The sequence below is a fragment of the Heteronotia binoei genome, chromosome 20 (genome assembly GCF_032191835.1).
Source record: "Heteronotia binoei isolate CCM8104 ecotype False Entrance Well chromosome 20, APGP_CSIRO_Hbin_v1, whole genome shotgun sequence".
Classification (NCBI taxonomy): domain Eukaryota; kingdom Metazoa; phylum Chordata; class Lepidosauria; order Squamata; family Gekkonidae; genus Heteronotia; species Heteronotia binoei.
The window spans coordinates 11,157,201-11,170,491 of NC_083242.1; the positions used below are offsets into that span (position 1 = coordinate 11,157,201).

General features: G+C 51.0%; 2 protein-coding genes across 2 annotated transcripts in view; both read left to right on the top strand.

Moving 5' to 3' along the window:
* The window catches only part of PDAP1 (PDGFA associated protein 1), a 465,345-nt gene that overhangs the window by 358,995 nt on the left and 93,059 nt on the right, over positions 1-13,291 (top strand). The gene's annotated exons all lie outside the window — the stretch shown is intronic.
* Positions 1-13,291, top strand: part of LOC132588590 (E3 ubiquitin-protein ligase RNF216-like) — a 285,209-nt gene that overhangs the window by 33,344 nt on the left and 238,574 nt on the right. The window lies entirely within an intron of this gene.

The following is a 13,291-nucleotide window of genomic DNA, read 5'->3' on the forward strand; positions in this document are numbered from 1 at the left end:
CCACTCCGAGTCTCTGATTCAGAGAGAAGGGCGGGGTATAAATCTGCAGACTTCTTCTTCTTATGTTGGGTTGTCCTCTTGTCCTGCTGCCTTCCACTTTCCCTAGCATGATTGTCTTTTCCAGTGACGTCTTCTCATAATGTGACCAAAGTACTATAGCCTCAGTTTGGTCGTTTTAGCTTTTAGGGAGAGTTCAGGCTTGATTTGATCTAGAAGACACTGATTTGTCTGGTTGGCAGTCCATGGTCTCAAAAAACCTCTTCTTCGACACCACATTTCAAAGCAGGATCAGCCAAACTTGCTTAAAGTAAGAGCCACAGAGAATAACTGTTAGATGTTTGAGAGCCGCAAGACATGGACATCAGATGTTTGAGGGAGGGAGGGAGGAAAAAAAAATAGATGGGGGAGGGTGAGGGGGAAAGAAAGCAACTTTAACTTTAAATGCATTCTCCAAGCCGCTGGCAGGGGGCAGTGGGAGCTTATCAGCTTTCTACGTTCTCCATACATGGTAATGGGGAATCCTACAGCATGAATGAACTTGATCTTGGTCGCCAGCAACACATCCCCACACTTAAGAATCTTTTCTTGCTCCTTCATGGCCGCTCCATCTCCCATAGCAACGGCAAAGAATGTACCAGCCTGAACAAACGGAGCTACACACGGTGTGTGGGGTGTGTGTGCTTTGGGCACAGGTCCCTGCTATTCTGTGAATACTGTTTGTGCGGGGTGGCAAAATGGTGCCAAGATAAGGACAGCACTGTCATGGAGGCACGACCCAGAAGCCTGACATTGGGGAGGGCCGGTGGCTCAGTGGTAGAGCATGTGCTTGATAAGCAGAAGGTCCCAGGTTCAATCCCCGGCATCCCCAACTAAAAAGGGTCCAGGCAAGTAGACGTGAAAAACCTCAGCTTGAGACCCTAGAGAGCAACTGCCAGTCTGAGTAGAAAATACTGACTTTGATGGACCGAGGGAAGGCAGCTTCAGTAGAAGGCAGCTTCAGATGTTCCTATGTTCACATATGTTCAAGCCCTGGTCTTGATGGACCAAATGCCCTGTAAGGCACAGCCAGTCCCTTGCCTGGAGGGTCCTTGAAACCCAGCACGAAAGGGGGCCAATCAAATCCTGAACTTTAATCCAGTCAAGAACTTCCTGACATTTAGGGCTGTTCCTCCCTGGAAGAGGCTTCCTCGGGAGGCGGTGGCCTCTCCTTCTTTGGAGGTTTTCAAGCAGAGGCTAGACGGCCATCTGGCAGCAATGCTGGTTCTGTGAGGCAGAATGGAAGAGGGGCGGCAGGAAGCGTAGCAACAGGGCTTATTTCTCGTGGCCCTTTCTTACATGCCCGAGGAAATGCCAATCACCACTTTGGGGTCAGGCAGCGATTTTTCTCCAGGTCAGTTTGGCCAGGGATCCTGGAGCTTTTTTGCCATCTTCTGGGCATGGAGCGCACACAATGTGGGGAGGTGTGGGGGAGGTATTTGTGAGCTTCCCGCATCGTGCAGGGGGGTGGGACTAGATGACCCTGGAGGTCCCTTCCAATTCTACAGTTCTATTATTCTAAATTCAAGACAGTGAGCTCCTTCTGGCTTCCTTCGCCTGGAGCCCAAGGGGCTCTAGCCCTACCATGAGTTTGAGATGCAAGGGTGTGGCATGCGTACATGTGTGTGAGAGAGCATAGCTTCACGGGGGCAGAGAGGAAAAGCTGCAAGCCACATGTTTCCCTTAAGACACCCAAACTTTCAGCTCCCAGTTGGCCAACTCTGGGCGCCTGGACTCACCACAACCAGGGATTTCCCCTCTCTGTTTTTCAGAAGCCGTAGAGGTTAGCATAGGGTTGCCAATCCCCAGGTGGGGGCAGGGGATCCCCCAGTTTGGAGGCCCTTCCCCCGCTTCAGGATCATCAGAAAGGGGGGGGGAGGGAAATGGCTACTGGGAACTCTATTATTCCCTATGGAGACTGATTCCCATAGGAAATAATGGAGAATTGATCCGTGGGTATCTGGGACTCTGAGGGGGGGGGCTGTTTTTTTTTAGATAGAGGCACCAAAATTGCAGCATAGCATCCAGTGCCTCTCCCCGAAATACCCCCCAAGTTTCAAAAGGATTGGACCAGGGGGTCCAATTCTATGAGCCCCAAAAGAAGGTGCCCCTATCCTTCATTATTTCCTATGGAAGGAAGGCATTTAAAAAGGTGTGCGGTCCCTTTAAAAGTGATGGCCAGAACTCCCTTTGGAGTTCAATTATGCTTGTCACACCCTTGCTTCTGGCTCTGCCCCCAATGTCTCCTGGATCCACCCCCCAAAGTCCCCAGATATTTCTTGAGTTGGACTTGGCAACCCTAGATTAGCATCTCCCACCACTTGTCCACAACCTGGAGGGTCTCTGGGCTGTGGGTAGACCCTCCCCAGCATTGTAGATCTCCCCCACCTTTTGCTTTCTGAACTCAGACCTCAGCAGGGTATAATGCCATCAAGTCTGCTCTCCAAACGACCATATTCTCCAGGAGAACTGATCTTAGTTATGCCATGGGGGATCATCTAATTAGGGTTGCCAAACTCCAGGTGGCACCTGAAAATCTCTATTCCAGTTGATCTTAGTTATCTGGAGATCAACTGGAATAGTGAGAGATCTTCAGGTGCCACCTGGAGTTTGGCAACCCTAATTAGATGATGCCCGTGGCGGGAAGACACAGGAGACACCCTGTGGCAGGAAGATGAAGATTCAGATCAAGTAGGACAGCTCTAGTATGTATCCATCCCAACACAGACTGTCTCAAGGCAGATAGAGCCAGCTGGGCAGCCCTGTTGGCCTGAAGCAGCAGAACAAAGTAGGAGACCAGTAGCACCTTCTAGACCAACCAAGTTCAATTCCGAGTATCAGCTTTTGTGTGCACGTGCTCTTCTTCAAATAGATTCAGGATGGTCAGTGTGTTAGTTTGAAGCAACAGAACATTGGACTCCAGTGGCACCTTTAAAACCAACAAAGTTTTGTTCTGGGTATGAGCTTTTGTGTGCAGGTACACTTCTTCAGGTAGTTTCACCTGGGTAGCCATATTGGTTTGAAGCAGCAGAACAAAGTTTGCGTCCAGCGGCACCTTTAAGACCAACAAAAGGGGTTTTTTTTTTTAAGGCCAGTGATGCATTTAAGACCAGCAAAGCTTAATTTTGAGTCCAGTGGCACCCTGAAGACCAACCAAGTTTTCTTTTGAGTCCAGTGGCATCTTTAAGACCAGGAAAAGTTTTGTTGCTCTTCAAGGCACCACTGGACTCCAACATTGTACAAACTGGAGAGCCAGTTTGGTGTAGTGGTTAAGTGCGCGGACTCTTATCTGGGAGAACCGGGTTTGATTCCCCACTCCTCCACTTGCACCTGCTGGAATGGCCTTGGGTCAGCCATTGCTCTGGCAGAGGTTGTCCTTGAAAGGGCAGCTGCTGGGAGAGCTCTCTCCAGCCCTGCCTACCTCACAGGGTGTCCGTTGTGGGGGGGGGGAAGGGAAAGGAGATTGTAGGCCGCTCTGAGACTCTGTCCCTGAAAGGGCAGCTGCTGTGAGAGCTCGCTCCAGCCCCACCCACCTCACAGGGTGTCTGTTGTGGGGGAGGAAGGGAAAGGAGATTGTAGGCCGCTCTGAGACTCTTCGGAGTGGAGGGCGGGATATAAATCCAATATCTTCATCTACCTCACAGGGTGTCTGTTGTGGGGGAGGAAGGTAAAAGAGATTGTGAGCCGCTCTGAGACTCTTTGGAGTGGAGGGCGGGATATAAATCCAATATCTTCATCTACCTCACAGGGTGTCTGTTGTGGGGGAGGAAGGTAAAAGAGATTGTGAGCCGCTCTGAGTCTCTTTGGAGTGGAGGGCAGGATATAAATCCAATATCTTCATCTACCTCACAGGGTGTCTGTTGTGGGGGAGGAAGGTAAAAGAGATTGTGAGCCACTCTGAGACTCTTTGGAGTGGAGGGCAGGATATAAATCCAATATCTTCATCTACCTCACAGGGTGTCTGTTGTGGGGGAGGAAGGGAAAGGAGATCGTGAGCCGCTCTGAGTCTCTTTGGAGTGGAGGGCGGGATATAAATCCAATATCTTCTTCTCCATGTATTTGAGTCAACTATTCCATGCAGGGTGTTAAGGGGACCCTTAACAAGGGCTTTTTTTGTAGCAAGAACTATTAGGCCACACACCCCTGATGTAGCCAATCCCCCTGGAGCTTACAGTAGGTCCTGTACTAAGAGCCCTGCAAGCTCTTGGAGGATTGGCTACATCAGGGGTGTGTGGCCTAATAGGCAAAGGAGTTCCTGCTACAAAAAACAAGCCCTGGTTCTATGAGCATCTTGACATCTGGGGGAATCTGTCCTTTGCACTGAAGGACCCTGTCTGTTCCGAGGGGATCTAACATGTGGAACATCTCTGAAGACACCAGATCATCTTGGCGTCCCCTTTCAATCCAGATGACTTCTGCCTCCGGGGGAGTTAACTGAACCCAGCCTTCCCTTTTCCATGACCGTCCTTTCCCTGGTCTCTCCTAACCCTGCCGGCTTGACCTGCTCTCTTCTCCATAAATGGATGCAATTCGGACCACTTTCCCCAGGGTGGAAAGGCAGGCGAGTGGGGAAGGAGATGAGAATGCAAAGAATGTCCAACATCCAACATGTGCAATGCATTTCCAGCCTGGGGGGAGAGGGGCTGGGAGGGTTGGGGGGGGGGGGGAAGGCCGAGGAAAGGGAGGTGATTGGAGGGCAGGAGCCGGCAGACCCGCCTCCTACTCCAGCCAGGAGTCAGGGAGGAATCAATGGCAACTGGAGAAGTTGTCACTGGTTCCTGGTGCCAAAAATTCATTGCTCTCTTCTCTCTCTTTGGGACTTTCCATCTGTGCTCTTTTATAACAAGCAACTATTCCGCTCCCCCCCCACCCCAACAACTCACACATCCTTTGGCCACAGCAAAAAAATACAGGCGGTCCCACCCCCCTCGCCTCCCCCATTTATTCTTTTCTCCCTCTGTTCCAATCTCAGGAATGTTTTCTGTCTCTCTCTCTCTCACACATCCTCCTCTCCCTCTCGGAAGTCTAAATCAGGCCACTGCAAGCAGCAGCACCAGGCTGGAAGCGGTGGAGCCTTCTTGCCCTCCTTTTTTGGCCTGGCCGTTGCCGACGGCCAAGGATGGTGCTCACTGGTCCACCTTTCCCCCTGAGAACTTTGGCATGCAGCCCTACAGCTGTCAAGCCACCACAAAGAACTACAGTTCCCAGAATTCAATGTTCCGACGGGAAGCCGGGGGAGTCCATTAGGGTTAAACCCAGTTTAGAATGTAGGAGATATGCTTACATTCCTTGTGATCTAGGGTTGTCAAGTCTGACACAAGAAACATCTGGGGTCTTTGGGGGTGGAGCCAGGAGACGTTGGGGGTGGAGCCAGGAGCAAGGGTGTGGCAAGCATAATTCAAAGGGATATCTGGCCATCGCATTTAAAGGGCCTTCCCTCCATTGGAAATAATGAAGTACTATGAGACCTTCTTTGGGGGCTCATAGAATTGGACCCCCTGGTCCAATCTTTTTGAAACTTGGAGGGTGCTTTTAGGAGAGGCGCCGAATGCTATGCTGAAAATGTGGTGCCTCTAATTCAACAAACAGCACCCCCCCCCCCCGAGCCCCAGATACCAATGGATGAATTCTCCATTATACTCTAATCCAGGAATGGGGAATTTTTTCTGCCAAGGGCCATATGGACATTTATAACATCATTGTAGGCCATAAAAAATCATCAACATAAAAAACAGTGCTCCACCAAGGGAGAATGATTCAGGCCAGCAAAATGAATGCAAATAATTGTTTTTCTATTTGAGATCATGTGGGGAGAGCCTAATCTGGCACACACACACAGCCTGCCGCCCTAGGCAAATGCATAGGTCCAGGGCTTTTTTGTAGAAAAAGCCCAGCAGGAACTCAGTAGCATATTAGACCACATCCCCTGATATTAGCATATTAGGTCACACACTCGTTAGCATATTAGGCCACACCATCTGGGATAAACAAGTGCAAATTGAACTGGGACAGTAACTTTTCTAAGCCCTGCAGCAATTCTGGCCAGGCCCCAGGGAGGCTGCCGCACAGTACATCTGGGGCCTGTGATCCCTGCCTGGCCCTGGGGAGGCTGCACGGTTGGGCCCCATGATCCTCGCTGGCCAGCCAGGCTCCAGAGAGGCTGCCACATGGCTTGGTTCGGCCCAGCAATCCCCGAGGGCCACACTAAGTGACTTCGAGGGCCACATATGGCCCTTGGGATGGAGGTTCCCCACCCCTGCTCTAATCGGTCTCCATAGGGAATGACAGAGTGCTCAGCAGACCCCCAACCTTTTCTGATTACCCTGAAGTGGGAGGAGGGCCTCCAAACCGGGGGATCCCCTGCCCCCACCTGGGGATTGGCAACCCTAATCCTTTCCCCTGAAAACTTTGGCATGGAGCCCTAGAGCCGCCAAGCCCTCCACAAAGAACTACAATTCCCAGAATTCACTGTTCAGACAGGAGCGGGGGGGGGAGTCCATTAGGGTTAAACCCAGTGTAGAATGTAGAGAATATGCCTGCATTCCTTATGATCTGTCATCTGCGGCGTGCATCCGACCCACGAGCAAGGCCATATGCTCACGGAACAGCGGCGTCCCCAGATCTCAATTCAATTCCCCTTTCTGAGCCAACGGTGACTGAATATCCTGAGTTCCCTCTCCAGATGTCAGGGCTAGAAGTGTTATTTATAATATCGAGAGGAAACGAAAGCTGGAGAGCTCTGGGCACGGCATTTTGCAAAAGTCACCGACGACCTACTTCATGTGTTACATTCCAAGTTGGTGCACACCGCTACAACTGTTAGCATCTGAAGGCGGGAGGTGTTGTTTTGGAAAAAAGAATGTGTGTTCAGGGCTTTTTTTTTGCAGCAGGAACTCCTCTGCCTATTAGGCCGCACCCACCCGATGTAGCCAATCCTCCTGGAGCTTACAGTAGGCCCTGTACGAAGAGCCCTGTAAGCTCTTGGAGGATTGGCTACATCAGGGGTGTGTGGCCTAATAGGCAAAGGAGTTCCTGCTACAAGAAAAAGCGCTGTGTGCTGACAGAAAAATGCAACCAGGTCTCCTACCCAGCACGCATGTTGCTGCTGCGATGTGTTAAAGCAGGGGTCCTCAAACTACGGCCCATGGGCCAGATGTGGCCCGCTGAGGACGTTTATGCGGCCCGCCAGGTTATGGCAAAATCAGACCGGAAGTGACATTCAACCTAAACTCGCGTTAGCAACGCACACTTCCGGCACTGGGCTGAGGCGGTGGAGACAGAGTGTGAGGTGATACCGAGGTGAGGTGAGTTCCCAGGCCGGGGTGTGTGGTGTGGGGAAGGGAGAGAGATGCAGAAGACGGAGAACTGACGGCCCGCGGCCTTGTACAGTAACGGCAGTCCGGCCCTCCAACAGTCTGAGGGACAGTGAACTGGCCCCCTATTTAAAAAGTTTGAGGACCTCTGTGTTAAAGAGATACGAGCTGTGACTTCTCAGGGACACGCCTGAAAGCTTTCACTTTATCTCATTCAGAAAGTCCCCTGGATTAAGTGTACAGTCCTCACCCATGTTTGTTTCTGAACTGCATACTTATTCTCCCTTAACGCTTCCCAAATTCTGGTTTTAACAAAGGGTGCTGAGGCACATGCGTCCCAGTACTGATTCTGCTTAGCTTCCACAATCTGATGAGATCAAGCCAGCCTGGGCTATCCCAGTCAGGAATCAAGAAACCAAAGGCTGCCCTGCCCTGGATAGCCCAGGCAAGCCCAATCTCGTCAGATCTTGGAAGCTAAGCAGGGTCGACTCTGGCAAGTCCTTGGATGGGAGACTGTCCTCGGAATACCCAGTCGAGAGGCAGAAGCAGGCTTAATTCAGCCACCTCTCTGAATATCCTCCAGGCCCCCAGTAGGGGTCAGTCACCAGAGGTCCCCATGACTTCCAGGTGCAGACACACACACACAAATATAAAAAGAATGAATTTATGCTAAGCAGGGCTGACTCCAGCAAGTACATGGATGGAAGATCCTCCTTGGAATACCAGCAGTCAGGAGGGCAGGGGCGGGCTTTATTCAGCCACCTCCCTGAATATCCTCCAGGCCCCCAGTAGGGGTCAGTCACCAGAGGTCGCCAGGACTACCAGGTTCTTCTCTGGCAAGTACTTGGATGGGAGGTCTCCTTGGAATACCAGGACTGGGAGGCAGGGGCAGGCTCTATTCAGCCACCTCTCTAGATATCCTCCAGGCCCCCTCTAGGGATCAGTCACCAGAGGTTGCCATGACACACACAGACACAATACAGAAATACCCCCCAAAAAAGAAAGAAACAAAAAAAACTTAATTTCCACAAATATAAGGGCCAAATAATATCAATTAAACTGTACAGCATAAATACTATAAAATATACCAAAATATATGTATTTATTACAAATTAGATGAAAACAGATATAGGGCCAATATGTGACCAAGATCTTACGCATTTCGGCCAATTCAACCGTCCTCAGTGGTCAAACATATATATATATATTGCACGTTAGCTTTGGCTAATACAATGAATTCTGAAAATAGGACTAATTAAAAATGGCTTTATAAAAAAATCTCAGTGACTGAAGGCCTCATTTTCAAATAATTTCTGCCCTGGTCATGTGCTTCCCTCTTCGATTGTGTCTTTCTCTCTTGGTCCAATGTACTTTGGAGCCAATAACAAGTAAATTTGGTAAAGATTTTTGAAGGATATCCAGCAAGGAAGGAAGGAAGGAAAGGAGGGAGGGAGTGAAGAAGGAAGGAAGGAAGGAAGGAAGGAAGGAAGGAAGGAAGGAAGGAAGGAAGGAAGGAAGGAAGGAAGGAAGGGAGGGAGGGAGGGAGGGAGGGAGGGAGGGAGGGAGGTTTGCCTGCCACCACTACCAATCCTCTCTCTAATGTGCATCAGTATCCACACAGCAGACTAGCATGTTTTGGCCAGGCCTCATTTTGGGCAGGAGCTCACAGGAGCCGAGCTCCAGAACTACATTTTATTGTGCTCTTTCTTTCTTACCTCCTCCTCAAAAAAACCTTGCTTCTGGGATCCATTGTTCAACCCCCTTGTGAGAATTTTGCTGAACTTTAAGATTTGACAAACTTTCTCATATTTTCCCCACGAAAAATGGGAAAATAACCGAGACATATAAAGCAGACAAATGGAAGTCTTCATCATGCCACTGTGGCCACATAGGAGAAAGTAATTTTAAAAGCATGATGGGAGTAAGGTTTTATTACGACCATTATAATTAAAAACTCATTTTAAGGCAGATGCTGTGCACCTTGTGGTGTTGCCAGGGGTGTGTGGCAGATTCAAATGAGTTATGCAAGTGAGCTCTGGTACCTCTTTTTCTACAAAATGACCCCTGGTTTTGGTCATGGGGGTCATTTGGCTTAGTGGTAGAACCTCTGCTTGGCACGCAGAAGGTCCCTGGTTCAATCCCCGGCATCTCCAGTTGAAAGGATAAGGGAGCCACTGATGTGAAAGACCTTATCCGGGGACCCTGGTCTGAGCAGACAAGAGACTCACCTTGATGAACCGGTGGTCTGATTCAAAATAATGCAACTTCATGCGTTCGTCTTGCCTGCTCAGCAGCAGATAATGGGCTGGCGGGGCCAGGAGTTGCCAGGCTGGATGCAAGGAGAAGCCCTACCCCTGACACAGATTCTTCCCATGACCCTGGGCAAGCCACCTACGTAATTAAAAACTGCCTCTCGGCCTCAATTGCATGTCCAGAACCCAGAATTACTAGTGCCGTTCCTTGCAGGAGCGTCGTGGAGCCAAACGCAGTGTACATTGCAAAGGACGAGTCGATAGCGAAGATGCAAACCTAACTAATAGCACGTCAGTAGCACCAGAAGTGCCTCTTGCCCCCGGGACGTTCCTGCCCTGGGGGGGCCAGAATGCCAGCCGTGCGAGTCCTTCCCACCCTTTCTGCTAGGAGCAAGGGGTATTTATCCTCCCAACCGCCTTATGAGAAATAAGGACTGCCGGCTCAAAGGCATCCAGTGAACTCTGCAGCTCAGCAGGAGCAGGGATATCTGTTGGGAGCAGCCGGGATTGAGGTAAACATCAAGGTGATGTAAACGTCAAGCGGGGAGGCCGGCCAGAAATGTTTTGCTCGCTCGCTCGCTCACACCCACGTGGCCCCATTCACACATGCTATGACATCCAGTTTGGTGGGGTGGGAGTTAAGTGCACAGACTCTAATCTGGGAGAACCGAGTCTGATTATCCGGTCCCCCACATGCAGCTGCTGGTGTGACCTTGGGTCAGTCACAAGTTTTCTCTGAGCTGTCCTCTCGAGAGCAGTTCTTGGGAGAGCTCTCTCAGCCCCACCTCTCTCACAGGGTGTCTGTTGTGGGGAGGGGAAGGAAGGAGATTGTCAGCCGCTCTGAGAGTCCGAGTGGGTAAAGGACAGGGTGTAAATCCATTTCTTTCTTTCTTTCTTTCTTTCTTTCTTTCTTTCTTTCTTTCTTTCTTTCTTTCTTTCTTTCTTTCTTTCTTTCTTTCTTTCTTTCTTTCTTTCTTTCTTTCTTTCTTTCTTTCTTCCCTCCCTCTCTCTCCCCCTCCCCCCCTCCATCCCCATCTAATCTGGAGAACTGGGTTTGATTCCCCACTCCTCCACTTGCACCTGCTGGAATGGCCTTGGTCTCGTAGCTCTCGTAGGAGTTGCCCTTGAAAAGGCAGTTTCTGGGAGAGCCCTCAGCCCCACCCACGTCACAGGGCGTTTGTTGTGGGGGAGGAAGATAAAAGAGATTGAGAGACGCTCTGAGACTCTGAGCGGAGGGCGGGATATAAATCCAATACCTTCTCCTCCTTCCCCCTGGCGCAGTAAGCGCCTGCGCAACACTCAAACGTCCTTGCATGGCGAAGAACAAAACAGGAGTCAAGTGTCACCTTTAAACCCAACTTAGTTTTATTCAGAACGTGTGCTCTCTAAGCACACTTCATCAGACGCGGAATCCGGCACAGTGAGCAAAGCCACACACCGGTGGTAGTCAGTGGCTCAGAATGCAAACGAAGTCGATCTTAAAGGTGCCACTTGACTCCTGTTTTGTTCTCCTGCCTCAAACCAACCCGGCTGACGGCTTGGGTCTGTTTGCATAGCAGAGAGGCATCCCTGGTGTTCTTGAGCAACAGCAGCCGGAACACGCGCCGTCTGTGCCCCGGGCCCCGCCCCGCCCTCCCCTCTGGTGGCCCGCGAGCGCCAGTTCCTCTGGTCTCACAAGGCCCGGGTGTGGATCGATCCTCCTTGCGCTGCTCTCCCTTCGGCCGCTCGACTCCACCATAAAAGGAAAAACAGCAGGCAGGTAGCCCTGCCAAACTTAGTCACGCCGCGCCAGCAACCAGGGCCGGCCGTCCGACTCAGCCAGCAGCAATTTCCTCCCAGAGGTTCCCTTTCCCCCCCCCTCTCTCTCTTCCAGATGGGGGGCGGTGGAGGAGGGCTCGAGAGGCGTGGGGCTGCCGGGCTCCTCCCCCCCCCCCCCCCGAGCTTCTCCAACTCCGCTTTGCGGGCGGAACTGCTGCAAGGCCCGGGAGAGTTTTTCGACACCCGGCTGGGTTTGCAGAAACGCTGGGCGCGGCGGGCCTCGGGAGGGCTCGCTGAACTAAAAAGGAATTATAACCAATGTTCCCTCTAAGCTGCAGAAAGGAGCAAAAACTCTGCTTTGGGAGCTACTGGCATTCAAGTTGAGAGCCAGTTTGGTGTAGTGGTGAAGTGCGCGGACTCTTATCTGGGAGAACCGGGTTTGATTCCCCACTCCTCCACTTGCACCTGCTGGAATGGCCTTGGGTCAGCCAGAGCTCTGGCAGAGGTTGTCCTCGAAAGGGCAGCTGCTGTGAGAGCCCTCTCAGCCCCTCCCACCTCACAGGGTGTCTGTTGTGGGGGAGGAAGGTAAAGGAGATTGTGAGCTGCTCTGAGACTCTTGAGTGGAGGGTGGGATATAAACCCAATGTTGTCTTCTTCCTTCCTTCCTGGATGGCCATAGCTCTGGCAGGAGTTGTCCTTGAAAGGGCAGCTTCTGTGAAAGCTCTCTCAGCCCCACCCACCTCACAGGGTGTCTGTTGTGGGGGAGGAAGATGAAGGAGATTGTGAGCCACTCTGAGACTCTTGAGTGGAGGGCGGGATATAAATCCAATGTTGTCTTTTCCTTCCTTCCTGGATGGCCATAGCTCTGGCAGGAGTTGTCCTTGAAAGGGCAGCTTCTGTGAAAGCTCTCTCAGCCCCACCCACCTCACAGGGTGTCTGTTGTGGGGGAGGAAAGTAAAGGAGATTGTGAGCCGCTCTGAGATTGGGAATGGCGGGTGGGGTATAAATCCCATATCATCTAATACTACTGCATCAATGAGTTCGCTCTGGGGCCATATAGCATCCACGATAAACCAGCCTCAGATATAGAAAAAATTCAGGCAATTTATGTACACAACTACAAAAATCTTATAAAGGAATACAAAATGACAGGAGTGCAAATAAGGCCGCACCGGAATTTCAAGTCTTATAGCTTGCGGTAAGTACTTAATCCTTTGATGCAGTGGGTTCGGGATGTGATATGGTGAGCCGTGTAAACAGAGTCCAACACGCCAATTCTTCTTGCAAATACAGCCAGTGTATATCCAGAGTATACTCTACATTCAGCTTGCAAGCGTGTCAATAGCGTCTCTAGAGTGGCTAGAGCACTGCTCCATTTTCCACATTACTCTTTTTTGTTGCTAAATCCCCAGGCGGGGCAGGAGATCCCCCAGTTTGGAGGCCCTCTGCCCCCCCCTCCCGCTTCAGGGTTATCAGAGAGTGGGGGTGGGGAGGGAAATGTCTGCTGGGCACTCCATTATTCCCTTTGAAGACCGACTCCCATAGGGTATGGAGAATTGATCTGTGGGTATCTGGGGCTCTGGGGGGGGGGGCTGTTTTTTGAGGTAGAGGCACCAAATTTGCAACATAGCATCTGATGCCTCTCCTCAAAACACCCTCCAAGTTTCAAGAGGATTGGACCAGGGGGTCCGATTCTATGAGCCCCAAAAGAAGGTTCCCCTATCCTTCATGATTCCCAGTGGAAGGAAGGCATTGAAAAGGCGTGCGGTCCCTTTCAGTGTGATGGCCAGAACTTTCTTCGGAGTTCAACGATGCTTGTCACAACCTTGCTCCTGGCTCCACCCCCAATGTCTTCTGGCTCCACCCCCAAAGTCCCCAGATATTTCTTAAACTGGACCTGGCCACCCTAGTCATTTGAGAGGGGTCAGAATA